The sequence below is a fragment of the Lampris incognitus genome, chromosome 1, assembly GCF_029633865.1.
Source record: "Lampris incognitus isolate fLamInc1 chromosome 1, fLamInc1.hap2, whole genome shotgun sequence".
Classification (NCBI taxonomy): domain Eukaryota; kingdom Metazoa; phylum Chordata; class Actinopteri; order Lampriformes; family Lampridae; genus Lampris; species Lampris incognitus.
The window spans coordinates 125776618-125795403 of record NC_079211.1 but is presented as its reverse complement, the minus strand read 5'-3'; the positions used below and the strand labels follow the sequence as shown (position 1 = coordinate 125795403).

General features: G+C 45.3%; 1 pseudogene; it reads left to right on the top strand.

Annotated features, from left to right (window-relative positions):
• The first annotated feature begins 1516 nt into the window (after positions 1-1516).
• LOC130112212 (uncharacterized protein K02A2.6-like) lies at positions 1517-16670 on the top strand (annotated as a pseudogene).
• Positions 16671-18786: the final 2116 nt, after the last annotated feature.

The window sequence follows — 18786 nt, the reverse complement described above, 5'->3', positions numbered from 1 at the left end:
TCAGTCTGTCTATGTATTTATCCATGCACCTATGCATCTACATCTATCTATCTGTTGATCTATCCACTTACCTACCTATTTATCTATCACCTATTCATTCTATCTCTTCCTGTCTGTCCGTCTGTCTTTGTCAATCTGTCTATCTATATATCTCTCTATCTAAGTATCCATATATGCATATATGCAGATATCTATCCATCAACCTCCTTTAAACAATCTTTCCACTCATACAGGCTTTGAGCTGGTTCCCCGGGGAGAGCCTCAGCTGCCTCCACCAGCCTTCAGATACGTTTTAATGGCCAACCTGGACTACAGGACTCTCTCGTTCCCCTGAGGCACGCACACACACATGCACACACATGTAAACACACATGCATGCATGTAGTATGTACACACACACACACACACACACACACACACACACACACACACTACTACTACTACACAACGGTATCAAACACTACATTGAAATGCTTGCATATGAGCTTTGGCGGTCTTATTAATGCCTCTGCAACATCACTTTCTCTACGCATTTCTCTTCTCCGTTTAGACACGATTTATTTATTCTAACGCTGGTGCTCACCTCCCCCTAGAACCGGGACTACTTTTTATCTGCCTCACCGTAAACACTGGCTTTTATTCTCTATAACGCCAACTCAAGTTCTCTTTTGTGTCGCTCTCTCTTTTGTTCCTCGTCCCCTGATGCCACACAGCCGTGTCTCCACTCCCCAACCTGCCCTCCCTGTGGCTTCACTTCCCTCTGTTTCACCAGGACTCCTCCTCTTTCCATTCTGTTCCCCTGCACTCTGCTGGGTCCTTTTTCATCCTCCTCTCCCCTCTCGTACGGTCTTTCTCGTTGTCGTTGTGTAACGCCGTGTTGCCCGGTAGCAAATGCTTTTGTATGAAAGCTCATCAGAGCAGCATCAGGTCCATGTAGCGAGGCTATCTGTATGTATGTGTTTTCTGTGTGACCGCTTTTGTGCGTCTGTCAGCTTGTTTGTGTGCATATGTGCCTGCATATGTGAGTTTGAGAGAGACAAGAAGAAAGACAGAGAGAAACAGAAACAGAGAGGATGAAGTAAACTGCAATCAGCACAGATGGAGGGACACCTGCTCTGTAGTGGCACACCCTCTTGTGCTGAGGGCTTTCAAATCCCCGCTCGCTCTCTCTCTCTCTCTCTCGCTCTCCCTCTCTCTCTCTCCCTCTCTCTCTCTCACTCTCTCTTCTGTTCTGCCTCTCACACACATGCACACGCGTGCACAAATTCATGCATATACCCAGCAACACACTCACACAAACACACACACTTCAGAGAGCCAGACCTGGGCAACACATGAAGGGATCTTCCCTGTTCCCATGGGGTGGAGGAAGAGAGGAGATGGGTGGAATGGGGAGCATTGGGTGTGAGATAAAACAACCCCATAGAGGCAGGTCCAAAGAGGGAAGGGGAGTCATGGAGGGATAGAAGGAGAAAAGGACAGAGCAGATTCCATTGACCGAGGGAGATGAAGCAGAATGGCCTCATCTGTAGACGACTGTGTGTTTACCTGCGGTGAGTACGGCCCTATGAGGCTGAGAGGCAGCAGGTCTGTACAGCGCAGCTTCAGGGTGCAGACAGACGACTGGGCCAGCAGGCGTTCAGAGACCACCCAGGGCACCTTGACTGGTCCTGGATTTCGGCCCGAGGCTGCGACGGTGTTGGCATCCGAGGCCGGATGTGGGGTTGGGAGTTGCGGCAGAGCTGTGGCCCAAAATTTGTGTGAGACTATGTTTAAGGCCCAGCAACTGTTTGAATAGCTGGGTCAGAGTAAACTCCAGTCTACTCTATAGGAGAGAAGTAAGAAAAGAGAAAGCAGAGAAGCATGTCAAACAACTGCAGCCTGATCAAAGAAAGTTGAATCAGTTCATCTCACAAGTTTATTTACAGAACCGTTTCATCGCTCAACTATAAGTGACCTCTTCAGCCTAAACTGACTGCAGGTACCCCCACCCTCATAAACAATACAGTGGCATAACTGGCAAAATGGGGAAAGATATATGCTTAGACCCCCCCCCCCCCCAGTTCAGGGATGGTCGTTCTCTCTTCACATAGAGTACATAAGAGCACATTGCAAACATTCCCAAATCCTCTGTGAATAGTACACATGGCCATTGTAAGTCTAGTTAATGGTCATGCCAATTTGCATATGAAACTGAGTGTTGTTTTCGGTCGTTATGCCACTGTATTGTTTATAAGGGTGGGGGTGCCTGCAGTCAGTTTAGACTGAAGTGGTCACTTTGATGAGAGATGAAACGTTTCTGTATATAAGCGCTGTGTCCAGATGAACTGATTCACCTTTCATTGATTTCCTTACCTGGATTATTGAGCATGAATAAAGACAAACTGCAGCCCGAGTTACCCTGCAAAGCATTTTATGGGGGGGGGGGGGGGGGATAACCATGTGCCATGGAGAGCCATGTGTACAGGTGCATCTCAAAAATTAGAATATTGTGGAAAAGTCCATTATTTTCCGTAATTTAATTCAAAAAGTTAAACTTTCATATATTTTAGATTCATAACACATAAAGTGAAATATGTCAAGCCTTTTTGTTTTAATTTTGATGATTACAGCTTACAGCTCATGAAAATCAAAAATCCGGTATCTCAAAATATTAGAATATTACATAAGACCAATCAAAAAAAAGATTTATAATACAGAAATGTCGACTTGCTGAAAGTACATTCATTTATGCACTTAATACTTGGTCGGGGCCCCTTTTGCATGAATTACTGTATCAATGGGGCGTGGCATGGAGGCAGTCAGCCTGTGGCACTGCTGAGGTGTTATGGAAGCCCAGGTTGCTTTGATATCGGCCTTCAGCTCGTCTGCATTGTTGGGTCTGGTGTCTCTCATCTTCCTCTTGACAATACCCCATAGATTCTCTATGGGGTTCAGGTCAGGCGAGTTGGCTGGCCAATCAAGCACAGTAATACCGTGGTAGTTTTGGCACTGTGGGCAGGTGCCAAGTCCTGCTGTAAAATGAAATCAGCATTTCCATAAATCCTGTCAGCAGACGGAAGCATGAAGTGGTCTAAAATCTCCTGGAAGACGGCTGCGTTGACTCTGGGCTTCATGAAACACAGTGGACCAACACCAGCAGATGACATGGCACCCCAAATCATCACTGACTGTGGAACTTGGATTCTGTGCCTCTCCACTCTTCCTCCAGACTCTGGGACCTTAATTTCCAAATGAAATGCAACATTTACTTTCATCTGAAAAGAGGACTTTGGACCACTGACCAACGGTCCAGTTCTTTTTCTCCTTAGCCCAGGTAAGACGTTTCTGATGTTGTCTCTGGTTCAGGAGTGGCTTGACACTAGGAATGTGACACTTGTAGCCCAGTTCCTGGGCACGTCTATGCGTGGTGGCCTGGATGCACTGACTCCAGCCTCAGTCCACTCCTTGTGAAGCTCCCCCAAGTTCTTGAATCGGCCTTGTTTGGCAATCCTCTCAAGGCTGTGGTCATCCCTGTTGCTTGTGCACCTTTTCCGACCACACTTTTCTCTTCCAGTCAACTTTCCATGGATATGCTTTGATACAGCACTCTGCGAACAGCCAGCCCTTTCAGCAATGACCTTCTGTGGCTTATGGGGTATTGTCAAGAGGAAGATGAGACACCAGACCCAACAATGCAGACGAGCTGAAGGCCGCTATCAAAGCAACCTGGGCTTCCATAACACCTCAGCAGTGCCACAGGCTGACTGTCTCCATGCCACGCCGCATTGATGCAGTGATTCGTGCAAAAGGAGCCCTGACCAAGTATTGAGTGCATAAATGAACGTACTTTTCAGAACGTCGACATTTCTGTATTATAAATCCTTATTTTTTGATTGGTCTTATGTAATATTCTAATATTTTGAGATACCGGATTTTTGATTTTCATGAGCTGTAAGCCGTAATCATCAAGGTTAAAACAAAAAAAGGCTTGACATATTTCACTTTATGTGTAATGAATCTAGAATATATGAAAGTTTCACTTTTTTAATTAAATTACGGAAAATAATGAACTTTCCCACAATATTCTAATTTTTTGAGATGCACCTGTATGCAGGTTTTCATTCCAACCCGACTCCACACCAGGTGATTTCACTGATACAGTCTTCCTCTTTGGTTGAAGGGTTGCTAATCAGTGAAATCACCTGTTGTGGAGTCTGGCTGTAGTGAAACCCTGCATACACATGGCTCTCCATGGCACATGGCTAGCCACCCCTGGGACAGAATGTATGACTGGACTCACCACATATAGGAGGTTGATGTCATCCATTCAACCACAGCACACATCCTGCAGGGTGATGGGCTGTTTTGGTAGGTTAAGGGGGGACAACAGCCAATGCAAGGTGAGGCCCTGCACTGTGTTGACCTGAACACAGTTACAAACAACAAAGATACACATCTCCTCTTTAAGGGCAGCTAACTTGGCTGTGAGATAGGAAAAAACGTCCAATATATATATATATATATATATATATATATATATATATATATATATATATATATATATATATATATATATATATAAAGTTTAACTTTGTTTGAGTTAACTTCAGAAAGAGAAAACATGGAGTGGTTTGATCTCAGGAAAACAAGGATGGATGAGAACAGACGGATCAGTACAGCCTAGCGGGCAAACCAAAACCAAAGCTCTTCACCACTGGTTCATGAGGAGATATCGACACCATGCATGTCAAATAGGGTTAGATGTAGAACCGGTATACAAACAGATGCACACACACACACACACACCGCACACACACACACACACACACACACTCTGAATCACTCACTGAGTAGATTCACTATAACATAGCCTACAGGTGGTATTAACATTTCAAACATGGAAATTATGCAAACTCTCCTCCATGCTGTGAGGCAAGCAGCGCTGCCTGTTTAAAACGCCCCCTCTGACCAATCAAAAGGAGCTGTTCACTAATCTTAAAACGTTACAGTGCTTTACTAAAACAAACATCACAACATGTCAACATCACAAGCTTGTGCATTACAGGAACATGCCCGGGTGCCAGGGGCCATGACAGCCTGACTCAATAAGTGTAACGTCACACAAGTACTGTAATGCAGCGAAGGAAAACTCATTTCAGAAAAAAACACACAAACTGATATCTCACACATGAAAGATGGAACCCGTTAATGTTTTCTGCTCCTATCATCCTTCCCTGACCCTCTGAGACAGTGTCCAGTTTTTAACCAACAAAACCAATCTACTATTATTCCATCTCAGCCCAGATCAATTCTGTTGTTCAGCTGAACTGATTGTTCATATGTGTGCATGAGACTGTGCACGTGCATGTGTGTCTGTGTGTGCGCGCGCACGTGTGTGTGTGTGTGTGTCTCCATCACACCAGTTGGAGGTCTATGTGCGGGCCTCAGAGAATGAGCTAATCAATCACATCATACAGCCTTAGATTAGAGCCATATCGATCTGGTCTGAGCACTGACAAACAGCCTGACCTAGAATACATCCACCTGGACAGCGGACGGGTGCATGTGCATGCACCCACGCAAACACACACAGCATTTCTTCTTTTGCTGCATTTCTGGCAACCCACCTCGCAGCCCCTCCCCAGAGTGTACACTACCACACACACTCCTAGCAGGCATATTTACCGAGAACCACAGGCTCACACAGAGTGGTCCCTGTGCAGTAAACATCCATGGTGGGATGATTTTCCCGGTGGGTGGCTGATCATTTGTATGCTCCTTTCACTGTCCATCACCTCTGCTGGCCCCGGCCACGAGGGCAAACATGCTCACCGTCCGACACAGCCATCACCACCCTGAATGAATGGAGCACCGTCGTGCATCGCCCACATTTCTGGTGTAATGTCTCTTTTCTCTGTTGCCAATCATTTCGTTTATTAATGCGGTGTTTCATCCCAATCAGTGGTATGAAGCGTGATGGTCCTTGCCCCAGGGGCAGAGAGGACGAGTGGAGCAGGCCTCGAGAAGTGCTGCGCTCACAGAATCTATAAGGCAGACTCGTGTGTGTGTGTGTGTGTGTGTGTGTGTGTATGCTTGTGGTTGAGAGAGTCATTGCATGCTAAAATCTAATTCGTAGAGTTTGTGTGTGTGCGTGTATGTGTGTATGCATGTGTTTGTATTTAATAAGCTTAGCAATTAATCATTAGCACCAGATTTGTGGTGCGGTGTTAAGAGTGGTGTTGTTGAAAATCTGGTATTGTTTGAAGATCTCCGCCCACCTGCTCTATAGCGTAGCCTTGAAAAAAATCAAAGTCCCTCACATCTCAAGTATGTGTGTTTATGTGTATATTTTTGTGTGTGCCTGTGTGTGTGTCTGTGTGTGTGTGCCTGTGTGTGTGTGCATGTGTGTGTGTGTGTGTGTGTGTGTGTGTGTGTGTGTGTGTGTTAGTGTGTGTTAGTGTGTGCATGTGTATGTCTATGTGTCTTTCAGAGACAGAGTTTCTGCCTGTATGGCAAGTATGATAACACACCAGGGGTACACCAACTCACAAAAACACAAAGACACAACGGATACATTTTTCACAAGACCACTGGTGAGTATAATCACGTACCACATATGCACTCACATACCAAGCCCATGAGAGACGAGACTGGAGATTAGTTACACATAACATGCCCCCACCACATGCAGGCATGCATGTGTATGTGCATTCACACATGGTACATACCTATCCATGCACACAGACCCATGCATGCTTTAGGTGGGGGGGGGGGGGCTCCAGTAAGGTACCTGCTTCCCAGTGGATATCCTGCCCTTTTGCTGTCGGTCGGCTCTCTCCCTTCGATAACGCTCACAACGTCATTATTTTCATTGTGCGTGTGGGAGATGGAGCCCTCGAGAAGCTGAAGGGCTTGTCACAGCTGGCATCTTCTGGTCAGTGTAGGGGGCCGGCTAATCAATGTCACTGATCGAGATCAATCCTGCTGTGCATCTCAGTGGTTATTAATGTGTGTGTTTGTGTCGCAGTTCCTGGGTTGGAATAATCAATGGTGTAGGGGGTTACTAATCTGTGATACTGAGCTATACAAATACAATTGACTTGACTTGACTATATGGCTTAATGGTGGACACCCCCTGAAGATGCTGTCAGTGCAGCTGCATTCACACACATACGACCGCTCAAATAGTATATCTGCCTTGTTGAGTGTGTGTGTGTGTGTGTGTGTGTGTATATATATAGGTCTGACAACCCTTGTCCTGCTATTTTACAGCAGAGAAAGAAATGGAAGACAACAAAAATAACTGCACTAGCTGGGTGAACTGGCCCTATAGTGGGGAATCTAATCTAATAGCACTTCTTTTTTTTGTATGTTCATACTTACAAGGTTTGACTTAGTAAGAACATCTGGAGTACAAACAGCATTGTTCTCCAAAAAAGGCACATGGAAATTTAACGGGTATGTAAATAGAGCTTAAAGGAGATAAACCAGTTTAGTGAATGATCCACAGTTGGCATGCATCCTGGCCCTGGAGCCTTCTGTAATATCCCAGCTGTCTTGTTATTCCCCACTGTTGCTCATCCAATACACTCCAGTTATATCTAGGCATTTGCTGACTTGGCGAAGTTCAAAGCATGCAACTAGGCTATTTTTAATACAATCTAATTGTGTACTTGCCACCCAACAATGTGTGTGAAGCTAAAGTCATGTGCCATAGAGGGCCATGTGTATGCAGGCTCTCTTTCCAAATCAACACTACACCGGGTGATCTAACTAATCAACACACCTTCAAACAGACAGAGGAGGACTCGGTTTGAGTAAGCTGATGTGGTGTTGGTTTGGGGGAGAAAACCTGCATATAGTACACGGCCCTCCATGTTCGGTGCTTAATTTGTAAATCAGGGGGTAGGTCCCTGAACACAGAGAGGGTGCTGTTCTGGCGGGTTGAGGGATCCATGGTGCCTGGAGCACATTGGACAACACACTAGCCATTAAAACTAAACAAAACTGTCATCACAAACAAAGCATTATTTATTTACATTTATTAAGCACAGCATTCACAATAACCACTCAAAATTAGCAGAGGGGGTGTGTGGAAACAGCTGTTTATGATTTGCAACTCTCTCTCTCTCTCTCTCTCTCTCTCTCTCTCTCTCTCTCTCTCTCTCTCTCTCTCTCTCTCTCTCTCTCGTTGACTGTCTGTCTGTCTGTTTGTCTCATCGCTGTGCTGCCATTATCGCCATCCTGTTGATCCGCTGGAACACATTTGGCCTGCTCAGGGTCTGGCTGACCTACTGGTTTGAAGAAATTCAACAAATCTGATTGCCTTTTTGACATTTTACCAGAGTCCTCCTTGTTGCTGGGAGTATCCTAATTCAAACCGCAGTAACATTAGCTCCTGTGACATGAACAAAACTCACATGCTTGGGGTGTCCAGGTAGCATAGCGGTCTATTCCTTTGCCTACCAACACGGGAATCGCCGGTTTGAATCCCCTTGTTACCTCTGGCTTGGTCGGGCATCCCATTATCCATCCATTATCCAAACCGTTTATCCTTACTCAGGGTTACGGGGATGCTGGAGCCTATCCTAGCAGTCACTGGGTGGCAGGCGGGGAGACACACTGGACAGGCCATCAGGCCATCACAGGGCACACACACACACACACACACACACACACACACACACACACACACACACACACACACACACACACACACACACACACACACACACACACATTCATACCTAGGGACAATTTGGTATGGCCGATTCACCTGACCTGCATGTCTTTGGACTGTGGGAGGAAACTGGAGCCCCCGGAGGAAACCCATGCAGACACGGGGAGAACATGCAAACTCCACACAGAGGACGACCCCAAGGTTGGACTACCCCGGGGCTCGAACCCAGGACCTTCTTGCTGTCAGGCATCCGTGCTAACCACTGCGCCACTGTGCCGTAGAAAGATACCAATCGCTCCTTTGTTCCCTTAAAGTTGAGATGAATTAAAAAATGGTCGGGCGTCCCTACAGACACAATTGGCCATATCTGCAGGTGTGAAGCCGAATGTGGGTATGTGTCCTGATCACTGCGCTAGCGCCTCCTCAGGTCAATTGGGGTGCCTGTTCAGGGGGGAGGGGGAACTGGGGGGAATAGTGTGATCCTCCCATCCGCTATGCCCCCCTGGCGAAACTCCTCACTGTCAGGTGAAAAGAAGCAGCTGGCGACTCCACATGTATCGGAGGAGGCATAAGGTAGTCTGCAGCCCTCCCTGGATCAGCAGCAGGGGTGGAGCAGTGACTGGGACAGCTCGGAAGAGTGGCGTAATTGGCCGGATACAATTGGGGAGAAAGGGGGGGGGGGGCTCACATGCTTCAGGCATCACTGAGTGGCCTGGTGTTTTTCTCTTATTTTTTTTTAAATCAGATTTAAAATGCATCCAAAACGGGCAAACAAGTGATTTATGAGTACCTTCGATGGGAAATAATAGAATGACAGAACAGATGACATTAAATACTACCCAAAATGTATTTACAGATTTTGATAGTGACAAAGGAGGTGCCAGATCCAATCGAATAGGTGCCGGTCCCGGTCTGGGAGGTCCCGAATCTGGCACAAATTAAGCCCCATCCATGGCACATGATTGAGGACCAGTGAGCTAAAGCAAATGCTCAGCTTCATACGTGGAAGCTAAAGAGTAATACTGATCTACTGTTGTCTGAAGTAGCATTAGCCATATACAGACTGGCATACTATTCGCTTGCATTACGGCATTGGAGCTTGAATTAATTCCCATACCTAATGCTTCCTGTTGAAAGCTGGCTCGTCAGTTTGAGATTTAAAGAGACAGTCGGATGGACGGGTGACCAATGAAGTCCTGTTGGAGGTGGAGGACTGTTTGACCAATGAGAGAGCAGCACTGATTGGAGTTGATTTACGCTCCTGACATCCCTAACCAGGTTACCCGTCATCCCTTGCGGTGCGATTACTGTGAGGCATGGTCTTGATGCTGTGTATGTGTGTGTGTGTGTGTGTGTGTGTGTGTGTGTGTGTGTGTGTGTGTGTGTGTGTGTGTGTGTGTGTGTGTGTGTGTGGTCCTCGAGCCAAAGCATGCACAAGACTGGAGGGAGGATTGGGACAGAACCACTTAGATTCATGACAGCCACACAGGACAGCAGCTGCTTTTCTGATTTGTTATAATGGTTCAATATCCGCTATCTTGGGTTGTTATCATGCACACACTGTAGTTACAGCTCTTACAGTGTGTTCAGGATTGTAAAAGCCAAAGCTTTTGATCAATAAACGAGCCTCCTCTAAGGACATCTAATAAATCTGGACAGCTTTTATTAGTTCATGAAACCTTGGCAGCAAACTTGTCTCAACATTTGTTACCTGTTTGTGTGCTACAGCTTGCCCTTGTGTTCCCATTTGTCACCTGTTTGTGTGCTACAGCTTGCCCTTGTGTTCCCATTTGTTACAACAGCAACCCAAAGAGTCTGTAACGTCTGTCAAAATAAAACACTATTTCATTTAGTTCCCCAAATTATACAGACTGTATATGCATAACTAATGTAAGAAGTTAAAAAATATTTATCAAAGCTGTCTGATAAGATTTGCTTTGGAGTGTAAGAGAAATTAAAGAGAAACCAAAAATTGAATCCCCGCTGACTGGTATCGGTATTGCTTAAAAATTGAGAGCACCAGTTTTCCAAAACATGAAACGTTTGGCACTAAGTTGAGGTATGTCTTGGATTGGGTTCACCAATACATGCATATTAAATGTCAGAACCTGCCCTTTAAATACATGTAGCACTAATTATGAACATGTCATCAGGCAAGCATTTTATGATCTTGTGCCATTTTTCTGTTGCAGGCTTGCACACTGGGCTGAGTGGGGCGGTGTGGTTTGGGTTGCGGTTAACAGGTTCGTCTCCTGCCCAGCCTGGACACCACGAAGATCCATTAGTTCATTTTAGCCATTCTCCTGCCTCAGCCCTGCTCTTAAAGACAGATAGGGGGAGACTGTCTCTTTTCACGCTTGCAGGAGTTAATGCTATTAAACTAGACACATGCATACACGTGCACGCACCCTTGCACATACACACCTTAACAGATGTGCACACATACACACAAACACAGCCGGAACGCACACACGCATGCACCTACAGACGAGATGTTGCTGATGTCTGTACAACAGCGACCTCCAAGATAAAAACAGGGTTTCCTGCCTCAATAATTCACAAGCATGCTCAATCTAGCTCTAGACGATGTGCTTGTGTGTGTATGTGTATCTGGTCATGTTTGTGTGTACATATATGTACCTGTACTGTGACTGATGCAGCACCAATCTCTCAGTGGTCCCATTACAAGTCTCAGACAGGCGCAGTGTGTGTGTGCGTGCGTGCATGTGTGTGTGTGTGTGTGTGTGTGTGTGTGTGTGTGTTGGATGTAGGGACAGAAAGGATCCTCTCAGAATGCTTAGTTAGCGGCACTCTTTATCAATCTGGCATGTTATTATCTGGCCAGGGCCTATGTTAAATCACTCATACTTACACAAACTCACACTCAAACACACACTCAACACACCAAGCACAAGCCACACGCACACGAACCACATATGCAAACCAAAACATAGTATATGGACCCCCTTTCCTCAGTGGCACTGGGGGCCCTAGTCAATGGAGATACAGTGTCACATAAATACTAAGATGGTGTTTATAGGACAGAGTAAATGAGCAAGATTACTGACATGCTCACTGGTCATCACAAGAGTTCAACCATCAACAGCTGTACAGGCAAAGCACTTACTGTATTGGCACGGGGTGAACACTAGGTATGCTCCCTTAGTTAGGGCTAAATTACGAAATTTAAGCAGAATGATTGCATTAGTGTGATGCAAGCACACGTCCCGATAGACATAACAGATCCTGACAGAAGCACAACATGATGCAATGCTGCCTAGCTTCCACCAGGTGCTAATACACAACCTCAACGACAAGACAAATATGAAAAAGCATCAGAGTGTTGAACATGGGCTTATGAGGATCAGACATCGACCACAGTTTCATACAGCTAGTATATTGTCAACTAATCTTAATCTCAGTAGCCTTTCCGTTATCTTATTGTTCCTGCATATTGTATGACTGACTGAATGACGTTCACCTCAGTCTGGGATCTGTCCAAGTCTCCTAGAGATCTGCTAGAACCACATGTATAAAACACGTGAACACACACACACACGTACACACACGTACACACACATACACACATTAAATAACTATTAAAATATAGCGTATAATAATAATAATAATAATAATAATAATAATAATAACAATAATGGTGTGGTGTGGTGTTCCCAACACACAAATTAACCAGTGTGGGTTGGTTGGTTTTGAATGTACACATTCAAATGTGATTGGTGCTGAATGAGGTGGAGGTCAGCTATTGGTTGTTCCTGAAGCGTATATAAGGCAGGATCGCCACCAGGGCGCTCTCTTGGTACTCCGCTCTACTCGGGATAGCTAGGTTGTTACAGCGTAATAATAAATATACTACGTTACTGTCATAAGTCTGCCGTGTGCACTTTCCAGTTATCTACTTAAACAGTTTTAGAACAGTATTAGTGTTTCATACACGACAGTTTGGCGACGAGGATGGGATGTTTAAGTTGGAAGTCACAGAGTTAGCATGTCAAGCGGCTCCAGCGAGGCAGAAGTAAACGACGAACAACCAGGGAGACGTTCGGTGAGTGAAAGGACCGTCGAACAGAAGATGGCATTCGGTAAGCCAGAAGGTTTCCACTTCGAGGAAAGTGAGGAAAGTTTTGATAGTTATCGCAGCAAATGGATTGGACACTCGAGATGAGAAAACCAAAGCGGTATTTCTTACGGTGGTAGGAAAACGGGCACATAGCTTGCTGATGGATTTGTGTGCACCAGATAAGCCATCGGGTAAAACATATGAAGTACTGGTGGGAATGCTAGAAAAGCACTACATCCCGAAAACCAACTTTATTGCCGAGAGATGCAAGTTTCACGGAAGAAACAAAGAGGAGAACGAAACAATAAGGGAGTACATTGCAAGTTTGAGAAAGTTAGCAGCCACATGCAAATTTGGAACATTTTTAAATGAAGCACTGTGTGATAGGTTTGTCTGTGGAGTTAAGAGCAGTGAGCTAAGAGATCGGTTACCCAATGCTGCTCACACAAAAGACTTAACGTTACAGCTCGCAGTTGAAATGGCGCTTTCTTTTGAGGTAACAAAAGGCAACAGTGCGCAACAGTTTGCACAGAAAGGCTATAAAGCTAATGTGGTAGAAAAGAAGGCTAACCTAAAGCATAGAGAGGCTACGGTAAAGTCTACAGCTAATGGAAAGCCCTGCTATCGCTGCAATGGAAAAGGCCACAGACCGGATGAATGCAGGTTCAAGGACGATGTGTCACCAGTGCAAGAAAAAGAGACACATCGCAAAAGCATGCCGTTCAACTAAAGAAGGAAGCTATGGCAAGGCATCGGAAGGGACCAGGCATTTGGAATGTTGCCACGCTCTCAAGCACGGGACATGTACAAATTCCAGCGCTATCAAAAAGCAGGGAAGACTTGGTTGCAACGCTCCCCAGCACGTGGACCAGAGCAACGCTTACAGTCTTCGGGCAGGTGGAGATCCTATCCAGCCTCAGCTCTGCAGTGCCAGAGACGACTGCTGTGTGCCGACAAGGTGCAGGGTGGATGCTGTACAGAACATTGACACTGGTCAGACATTGGACAGTGGAGGGGCCGAACTTTTTGCAATGGACACGGGTAAAGGTGACATTGTGAAACCCTACTATGTGTATGTCAGTGTAAATGGTACAAGGGTGAAAATGGAGGTAGACACTGGCGCAGCCGTGTCAGTGATATCTGAAACTCTACTTAAACGCAGGTTTAAAGATGTGAAACTTAGTCCTGCAAATTGTGTGCTGAAAACCTACAGCGAGGAATCATTGCCGTTGATAGGAAAATTCGCAGCAAAGGTGAAATGCAAGGAACACTCAGAAAAGCTAGAACTACTAGTCGTGAAAGGAAGAGGTCCTGCATTAATGGGCAGAGACTGGATAAGTCAATTAAAGCTAGACTGGTCAAGAGTCAACAGAGTGGCTCCTGATACAGTGGATGATGTGTGTGCCAGACATGCATCAGTGTTCAAACCTGAGCTAGGCAAGTTAAAAGGTATTGAAGCCAGACTACATGTAGTTCCAGATGCAGTGCCAAAGTTCTGTAAGCCTAGAAACGTACCTTATGCGATTAGAGAAGCCGTAGAGAGAGAACTGGCAAAATTGGAAGCTGAAGGTGTCATCTCACCCATTAATTACAGTGAGTGGGCAGCTCCAATAGTTTGTGTGCCTAAAAAGGATGATAGTGTGAGAATATGTGGAGACTACAAGGTCACCATCAATCCATGGTTGAATGTGGAACAGTATCCACTACCCAAAACCCAAGATTTATTTGCTAAACTAGCAGGAGGTCAGCAGTTTACCAAATTAGACTTGTCGCAGGTTTATCAGCAAGTTCTGTTAGAGGACAATTCAAGACATTACCTAACTATCAACACACACAGAGGGTTGTATCACTACAATAGGTTACCCTACGGTGTTGCTAGCGCCCCTGCTACTTTTCAAAAGATTATGGATCAGGTTCTTCAGGGCATGGAAGGGGTCATCTGTTATTTAGATGACATCTTAATTACTGGAAAAGATACAGAAAGGCACCTGACTAACTTGGAAGAGGTGCTTAGTCGACTTGAAACTTACAATCTCAGGGTTAAAAGAGATAAGTGTGGTCCGCGGTGGTGTAGCGGTCTAAGCATCGGCTCTGTGTCGATGCAGTTGCCCACTGGGGACTGGGGTTCGCGCCCCGGTCTCGTCAGATCCGACTATGGCCGGACTCGACGAAGCAGCGATCATTGGCAACGCTGTCTTCGGGAGGGGGGCGGAGTCGGCTTGTGTTCGTCACGTGAATGCATCTCTGTGTGTGTCGGAAAAACAGTGGTTCGGCTTGGAGTCGCCTTGTCACGAAAGTGGCGAGGCGGTCTCCTTCGAGACTGCCGGCCGGAGAGATGCAGTTGGCGAACGCATACAGTGCGAGGGTGGGTGTTTGAATTAAAATAGGGATCGATTGGCCACTAAATTGGGAGAAAAAAGGGAAAAATCAGAAATAAATTTATAAAAAAAAAAAAAGAGATAAGTGTGCATTCATGCAGAACAGCGTTTCATACTTAGGGCATGTCATTGATGCCATGGGCATACATCCAATGAAGGAAAAGACAGATGCTATTCAGAGGGCTCCAGTTCCGAAAAATGTAACTGAACTCAGGTCATTCTTAGCTCTGTTAAACTACTATGGGAAGTTTATCCCTAATCTATCTACTCTGATTCGTCCAATGACAGCATTGCTGTATAAAGATGCAACCTGGGAATGGTCAGAGAAATGTCAAAGTGCATTTGATAGTGCAAAGAAGTCTCTTCAGTCAGATAAATTGTTAGTACATTTTGATGCAGTTACATATCATACTAGCATGTGATGCTTCTCCTTATGGAGTTGGTGCTGTAATCAGCCACAAAATGAAAGATGGAAGTGAGAGACCTATCGCATTTGCATCCAGAATGTTAACTAAAACAGAACAGAATTACTCTCAACTGGAAAAAGAGGCACTGGGTCTTGTTTTTGGAGTTATGAAATTCCATGAGTATCTTTATGGAAGGAAATTCTTGTTATTGACAGACCACAAGCCACTGTTCAAAATTCTGGGGCCTAAAACAGGTGTGCCAACACTGGCCGCCGCTAGATTACAAAGGTGGGCTCTAATTTTGGCAGCGTATACATACGAAATTCCAATACAAGAAGTCAGAGCAGCATAGCAATGCTGATGCTTTATCAAGATTACCTGTGAAGCCTGATGTAGATGTGGTGTCAAACCCAATTTACAGAGTGTCTTACCTGGAAGACTTACCTCTTACTGCTAGAGAAATAGCCAAAGAAACAGACAGAAATCCTGTGTTAAGAGTGGTTAAACAGTTGGTGTTAACTGGATGGCCTAAACATGTACAGGATGAGTCACTGAAGCCTTATTTTCAGAGACAATTAGAGCTTAGCATTGAGGATGATTGTTTATTATGGGGTTACCGTGTGGTAGTGCCTGATAAACTAAGAGACAGGCTATTGTCAGAATTACATGAGCACCACTGGGGAATAGTTAAAATGAAGTCCCTCGCCAGAAGTTTATTCTGGTGGCCTACATTAGATGACAGTATTGAACGTGAAGTGAATCAGTGTACTATTTGTCAGCAGCAGCGTAGTATGCCTGCTACCGCACCGATACATACATGGAAATGGTCTTTGAGTCCATGGGAAAGAGTACATCTTGATTTTGCTGAGGACCACAAGCAGATGTTTTTAGTAGTGATGGATGCCTATGCTAGATGGCCAGAGATAGTTCCCATGAGCAACAGTACTTCATCTAAGACAATTGAAGCAATGAGAAATTTATTTGCAGCTTATGGGTTGCCTAAAGAGGTTGTAACTGATAACGGACCTCAGTTCGTATCGCAAGAGTTTGAGTCATTTTTGACTAAAAATGGAGTAAAACACATCAAGTCACCTGCATACCATCCTGCAAGTAATGGTTTAGCTGAAAGATTGGTCCAAAATCTTAAGAAATCCCTTGCAAAGAATAGAGCCATTGGTGGTATGATGCTTGAGCACTGTGTAGCAAATTTTCTGATTGGGTACAGAAACACACCCCATACTAAGACAGGAAAGACCCCAGCTGAGCTATTTCTGAGAAGACAGGTGCAAACCAGGTTGTGTCTTATCAAACCAAAGTTCTCTCAGAGAATGCAGACCGAGTCTGAACCAAATCTTCCCCGTGTTAGGTCTTTTAAGGTTGGTCAACACGTGTTGGTAAAAAATTACAGGGGAGGGGAGAAATGGTTGAATGGAGTCATAAGTGAAGTGTTGGGTCCTGTCACATACAGTGTTGAAGTAAATGGAAATTGTGTGAAAAGACATGTGAACCAGATGTTGGGTGTCAAGGGAATTCCAAATCAGTCTCAAATGGACTCTTGTGATAGAGCTTTTTGGGAGATTGATGATTTCAATGCAGACACTGATGTGTCAGAACATCCTGAACCACAGGTTGTGGAAGAACAACCTGTAGAACCACCACCGCCAGTTGTGGAAAGGAACACTCGTCCTGTGAGAGACAGACGTCCTCCTGATAGACTGAACTTGTGACTGACATGCAGATTGGTTATTAAAAAAAGAGAAAAGAAATATGTAATGTAATGTATGGTTACTGTTGAAGAAATACTGTACATGGTTATGAGCTTAAGAGCAAAAAGGACATGTTAGAATCCTAGAAAAAAAAAAGAAGTTTGAATTTACAGGGGAGGAGCTGTGGTGTTCCCAACACAGAATATTAACCAGTGTGGGTTGGTTGGTTTTGAATGTGCACATTCAAATGTGATTGGTGCTGAATGAGGTGGAGGTCAGCTATTGGTTGTTCCTGAAGAGTATATAAGGCAGAATCGCCACCAGGGCGTTCTCTTGGTACTCCGCTCTACTCGGGATAGCTAGGTTGTTACAGCGTAATAATAAATATACTACGTTACTGTCATAAGTCTGCCGTGTGCACTTTCCAGTTATCTACTTAAACAGTTTTAGAACAGTATTAGTGTTTCATACACGACAAATGGATTACATTTAAATAGTGCTTTATCTGGCGGCATGGTGGCACAGTGGTTAGCGCGGTCACCTGACAGCAAGAAGGTTCTGGGTTTGAGCTCCGGGGTAGTCCAACCTTGGTGGGTCATCCCGGGTCGTCCTCTGTGTGGAGTTTGCATGTTCTCCCCGTGTCTGCGTGGGTTTCCTCCGGGGGCTACGGTTTCCTCCCACAGTCCAAAGACATGTTGGTCAGGTGAATTGGCTGTACTAAATTGTCCCTAGGTATGAATGGTTGTGTGTGTGTGTGTGGGCCCTGTGATGGCCTGGCAGCCTGTCCAGGGTGTCTTCCCGCCTGCCGCCCAGTGACTGCTGGTTTAGGCTCCAGCATCCCCGCGACCCTGAGAGCAGGATAAGCAGTTAAGATAATGGATGGATGGATAGTGCTTTATCTAGACATCCAAAACGCTTCACATTGAAGGGGGTAACTCACCTCAACCACCGCTAATGTGTAGCACCCACCTGTGTGATGCGCTGCAGCCATGTCGCACCAGAACACTCACCACACATCAGCTTAAGGTGGAGAGGAAGGAATCACTGAGCGAATTACATGGGGGATGATTAGGTGGCCAGATGGAGAAAGCCAGGTTGGGAATTTTGCCAGGACACCGGGGGGACCACCTACTCTTTGCGATAAGGGCCATGGGATCTTTAATGACCACAGTGAGTCAGAACCTCGGTTTAACATCTCATCAGGATGGCATCTCCTACAGCACAGTGTCTCCGTCGCTGCACTGAGGCATTGGGGTTTTTTGTTGTTATTGTTGTCGTTGTTGTTTATTAGGACCAGAGGGAAGACTGCCCCTACTGGCCCACAACACCACTTCCAGGAGCAACTCAGTTTTCCCGGGAGGTCTCTCATCCAAGTACTAGCCAAGCCCATACCTGCTTAGCTTCCGTCATTAGGCAGAGCCATATTTTTGCTGCTGCAATGACTCCATCGATAAGGCTCTAACTTATTTTATGTAATTGGATGTGTACCTCAGCATGTGATTGAGGGTGTATAGTATGAGACAGCAATCACCTGAGAGCTCAGACCCTCCCAGAG